The following is a 6,000-nucleotide window of genomic DNA, read 5'->3' on the forward strand; positions in this document are numbered from 1 at the left end:
TTCGATCCATGCATACATGTATCCATACATATCTCTCCTGAAAGCAAGTACTGTGAATCTGCCGCAACAGTCTTTCGAAAAAGTCTGCTCACTGCTGTTGAGCTGTGTGTGGGTGTTGATATGTATACATGTACATACATACATACATACATAAATAAGTCTTTGTTGAAAATCTGAATATGGACTATGACAATCTATCGTAGGCAAAGCGATGTTCAAACAACAAAATCCACGTTATAATTTTATGGGTCAATTTGCGGACGGCCATTACGAATGTACAGTTGTACAGGTAAATATTCGTACAAGCATTCTTATGTATACACGTAATGCATGTTTGAGCACTAACCCATATGCGAAAAAGCCGCAAAGATTGAAGGAAATTAACTGAGGCAAGGCAGCGACCACTGTGGCAGCATCGGCAGCTAATCAGTCGGCAAAGTGCGGCGGCGACGTCGTCGCGCTGCCCGCGAGCAACGACGACTGCGGTCGCGGCGAATAGGTCGGTGTAATTGCAGCGCAGTGGCAACGCCGCCGACTAAGCGAATTGAGCAGGCGCAACAGTGCTGTCAACTTTGATAGCCGTAAAATGAAAAGTTTTTACAGCTTAGCAAAAAATTCCTTAACAATTCAGTACGTAGTTGAAATATGGAAAATTATATTGAGTTGCCATAGTTCTTAAAACTGAAAACGTTTGTGTGTCGCTAATTGCAAAATTAAAAATTGCCCTACAGCCATTATAACAATTATGTAATAAGAGCAATATATTTGCTTTTAGCTTTAATTTCCCAACTGTGACTAGATGCAATCTATGGCGACTGCGCGCTTTGTTCGTTTCTAGCTGGAATACGGCTAAACAGTCAGAGCTGCTCGTCGGCAGCGGTGATTGGCGCAGTCGCAATCGAATTGGAGGAGCCGTCGTCGTCGCCGTCGCCATCGCCATCGCCATCGTCGTCGCCGTCGCCGTTGTCAGTTTGCTTTGAACACTCGTACATGAAAGTTGGCGCTGCGTCTGCGTCGCACAAAAAGCTTAGCCAAAACAATTTTGAAAGCGCAGGCGTGCAACGGTTTTTTCTGCTTTCAAGCCACGATTTGTTTTTGTTATCGATGGTTTTTTTTTGTTTATTTTTTTTCTTTCGGTTTCGTTGTAGTGTGAAGTGAAAAGCATTTGAATTTTGTGCATATTTTATAGTTGTTGGGTGTTTTGATTGTTTATTATTATTTTTTTTTGGCTTTTTTTTTTTTGTAATCTTATGATTTGTGCAATTTTGCTGTAAGCTAACAAAAATATGCAGCAACATTAATAACAACAGCCAAGGCAACAAAAGTCAACAGCAATTACGAGTGCTCGTACCAGGCATTACGACCAAAGGAAGAGGTAAGCAAATATGCAATGCATTTGTGTTTTTTTTTGTTTTTGCTTTGTTTATGTTTGTTTCGGGGCTGCATTTGAGCAAAAACCACAAAACGAAAAGATAAACGAAAAACAAAAACCAAAAACCAAAAAGACCAAAACTGGCCTATCCCAGCTGACACACATACACGTGTATGCATATGTATATATGTGTGTAGTGTACACGGACATGGATATGGGCACCGTAATATACACAGATAGGCAAACACCGTTGCAAATACACAGATGCACACACATACATGCATTTGCACAGACACAAACAAGCTAGACATAACCTCATTAAAGTTGTCGCTGTTGTTGTCCTCATTTTATCCGGCTGCCAGTGAGCCCAGCCGTCGTCGGAGTTGGAGTCGCACTCGCACTTGCACTCGGAGCTGTCTTCGATTATTGAGCCGTTTGACTTTTTCCCCACAACGACGACGAACCTGTTACCAAAGTGGCAAAAAAACAAAAAATAAATAAATATATATAAAAAAAACAAATATATACAATTTATAATAAAAACATCTCGCTGCCTCTGGCAGCCTCTAGAAATCTGTATGCGAGAGACAATCTTAAAGCTCTTTTTCTTTCTTTCTTTCTTTCTTTCTCGATACACTTCAATTAGATCAGGGTAGCAAAACATGTTCATTCAGGCTTTGCGGGTTTACGCATGAATGGACAAGTTGCTGTAGCTGAACTATTCCAATTCGATTTAACCCGCAGTCAGCCATACATACATACATGCATACATACATGCATACATGCATACATATATATGACTAGCTGGGCTAATGACATTAAGGGTACTCCCTTGATTCGCTTTAGTACAACTGTTTGCTAGTTTATATACATTTTGATTTCTATATATCATTATGGGCGATAATGAAATGTATTTAACACAATGTTTCAATAGGGTATGCTCTTGTCGGTGTTCTCTGGCTCGCTTCTTCTTTTAGCTTCGCTTCTCGCTTGTTGTTGTTGTTGCCATGAACTTGCTTTTTGACCGGGCCCGGGCCTGGGCCAAAACAGCGGTTCGCTGCTTGTTTTTTTTTTGTTTCGTGCCATTTTCGTTTGGATTCGCCCGCCTCAATTTCTTGCTCCTGGGCCACACCCCACCTGCCCACCTGCCCAGCTGCTCACCTGCCCAGCTGCTCACCTGCCCAGCTGCTCACCTGAGCCCCTGCTCAGCATGAATATGATTATATTTCAGTGCCGCATCATTATTGTCGCGCTTCAAATCTACTTTTGCTGCGGCTTTAATTTGCCGCACGTTTTGTGCGCCCCTCGCCCTGCGTGCCTCATAGCCCCCTCCCCTCCCACCCGCCCAGCAGCAGCTGTGGCAACGTCCGCGTCATCAGCCAAAGGAATTGAAAGTGCGCGCGCATGCGCAATTAAGGCCAAGTGCGCAAAAAACACACAAAACTAAATAAAATAAAATCAAGTAACTGCGACCCAAAGACAAAAGTGCGAAGAGAACAACAACAACAACAACAACAACAACAACAACAACAACAAGAACAACAACAACAACAAGAACAACAACAACAAACAAAAGCGTACAAGTCGAAGGCTGAAGTGGAGCGAGTGCCGCAAAAAATTCACTTTTCATATTTGGGGGCATACAGAACGCGACTACAACTTGGCCTACACACTCACACACACACACACACACTCACACACACACACTCACACACACACACACACACACACACACACTCACACATACACTCACACACACACACACGCACATGAAACTGAATTTGTGTATCTTTTCGAACAATTTTCTTAAGTTCGGAAAAGTATCTTCTCTCAAACAAATGTGCTACTACACATATATGTATGTATATCTCTTCTACAAAAAACAAGCACATTTTGTAGTTTTCTTTCTTTTGCTCAAATGTAGAAAACAATTTTTTTTTGAGTGCACACACACACACACACACACGCACACCTGCATGTGCCGAGCGAGTTGGTGAAAATCAACATACAGGTTATACAGATTTATGATCACTTTCTGATACTGTTCGTTGAATGCGTCCGCCCGCCCGTCCCTCCGTCCATCCGCAAGTCTATCCATGTTCTTGCAAATGTAGGTGAGCTTCAGCTATGCACACCCTGTACATTAACGCAGGCAGATGAGTGTGGGCCTGGTCAGCCATGGATCGAGGTCACGAGCTGCAAATCTTGGTGGGAATGGCAATATGAATATCATGGCGATTATCATCATATATTACTGTCGATATTTTTATGGGCTGGCAAGAGCGTATCGGGAACTATGGATAGACGTCAGTTTTGTGTTCCTCAAAAAGCGTTGGGAAAATTCTGGGATATCGCCCAATTCTCGTTCTTGAGGTTTCAATAGCGCTACTTATTTAGCAGCTTTCATTTTATATAGAAATTAAATTTGAGAACAAGCTTGAACTGTTATTACTTTGCAAAAGTCGACGACTTGTGATTAAAGATTCTTAAGTGTGTGCCAGCAAAAAATGTTTATTCACTGGCATTTCACCAATTTTCCACGGTTGCGCGTGGAATATTGCGCGAGCATAATCGAAACGACATTTCCGCTGTTGCGATCATGCCACTTGACAGGTTTGCCACCGTGTGTGGGCCAGACGTACCTTCTCCCTCAGCTAAACCCGATTTGCATTCAAACGTTTGCTATCAATAGCTGCTGTGGTGGGAGTCGTGCTCTGCCGCAGCATGTTTGGCCGACGCAGTCATCATGGGCGCAGCGCATGCGAGATCTGCCTAAGTAACTGTGACAAGTTTGGAGATGCGTTTAACATGTTTCAGCTTACCTCGTCCGGTTTCCGGCCAAGCCCGAATCTCAAGCAGATGGGTCCAGCGTCCGTTGCTCGAGTTGCTAACAACAATCAGCACCTGCTCCAGCTCCGGCTCCAGCTTCAGCTCCTGCTCCGGCTCCAGCTTCAGCTCCTGCTTCAGCTTCAGCTCCTGCTCCAGCTCCAGCTCCAGCTTCAGCTCCTGCTTCAGCTCTAACTCCAGCTCTAGGTCCAGCTTCAGCTCCTGCTTCAGCTCCAGCTCTAGCTTCAGCTCCTGCTCCTGCTCCAGCTCTAACTCCAGCTCCTGCTCCTGCTCCAGCTCTAACTCCAGCTCCAACTCCAGCTCCAGCTTCAGCTTCATCTCCTGCTTCAGCTCTTACTCCAGCTCCAGCTCTTACTCCAGCTCCAGCTCCAGCTCTTACTCCAGCTACATAGACGCCTCTCACTTGCACTAATTGTAAATTGCACAGAACGCGCATTGGACACGGCTCGACGACTCCGGCTTCGGCTCGAGCTGTTACTTCCTTGGTTGCGCTTCCCATGCCAAGTACAAAACAATTTTATGGCCATTTTAGACTGGCATCTGTTGGCTGCCTTGGCGGCTTAAATGCCGCTTGGCATACAACAAAGAAGTGTTGATGTTGCAGCGGGAGTCATATATCTCACGGCAGCAACAAGCGGCAATGCTCTCTGTTCATTTCTGTTGTTGTTGTGCCCGCTACCCATTACAAATGGTCGAAAAAGGGTATCTTCAGGCCGTCTGACAGTGAGCTTCCCAGCTGTCCCAAAATCAATAAATATAGATTTTCGGATTTCCATTCCCTTTCAGCATACTGTAAAGATTTAAAAACAACTTAATGTGGCATCTGTGTTAAGTAAAATCGATAAATATCGATATTAAAACTCACATTTGAATGTACTTCAAAGCTTATGTGATCAAGAAACGGCATATTTGGCATGCTGCTTCTTCCCCATTACCCAGCAATCGATAACTATCGATTTCAATAGCATGATTTTTAAAGTACATGTGTTCTATAAGATTACGAGATCTATAGTTTTGGCTTGGTGATTCCGCAACTTCTCTATTGTACTAAAATCGATAAGTATCGATTTCTAAATGGCATTTTAAAGCACATTTCGAAGAATCAAGACTCCAGATAAACGAAATTTGGCATGGAATGCGTGGATACTTCGCACCACTAAAAATTCTATTTAAAACTATAAGAACATTAAAAAAATCAGTTTCCCGAGTGTGTGGAGCGTGATGAATACCAACAGCAATGCGTAGCTGATTACAGGGTATCTTAGAGTCGAGTGCTCTCAGCTAATGCACTTGTTGCTGTTATTGCTGATGTTGGCATTAACTTGGCTCTTAGCCTGACTTATTTAACCATGCAAACAAACGGGCAGCGGCCCCAATAACAATAATAATAAGCCCCAGGGCAACACACACATGCGCTTCGACAGCAGCTGGAACGGGAACGGGAACGGGATTGGGTTTGGGATTGGGTTTGGGCATGGCAACATCTATGGACATTGCCGCACATATATTTCGGATTGTTTATTTGTTCTTTGGCAAAGACAACGGCCAATGTCTATGTTATATGTGCGCTGCGATTTCGAGCGAATGCGACGCGCCAGATAAACAAAACCGAGCGTGACTAATGGCTGACCAAGCCCCACGACGACGACGGCAGCTGCAACGTGGGAATGCTAACACTCGCCCACGTTTTGATCTTTGGCTAGGATTTTGTACCAACAGGCAGCTGAGGCAACTGAGGCAGTGAAAGCGTTGTTGCATGTGCCACGGCTGCCTGCTTCGCA

Source organism: Drosophila novamexicana, unplaced genomic scaffold (assembly GCF_003285875.2).
Source record: "Drosophila novamexicana strain 15010-1031.04,08,12 unplaced genomic scaffold, DnovRS2.1 tig00001466-arrow-arrow-pilon, whole genome shotgun sequence".
NCBI lineage: Eukaryota > Metazoa > Arthropoda > Insecta > Diptera > Drosophilidae > Drosophila > Drosophila novamexicana.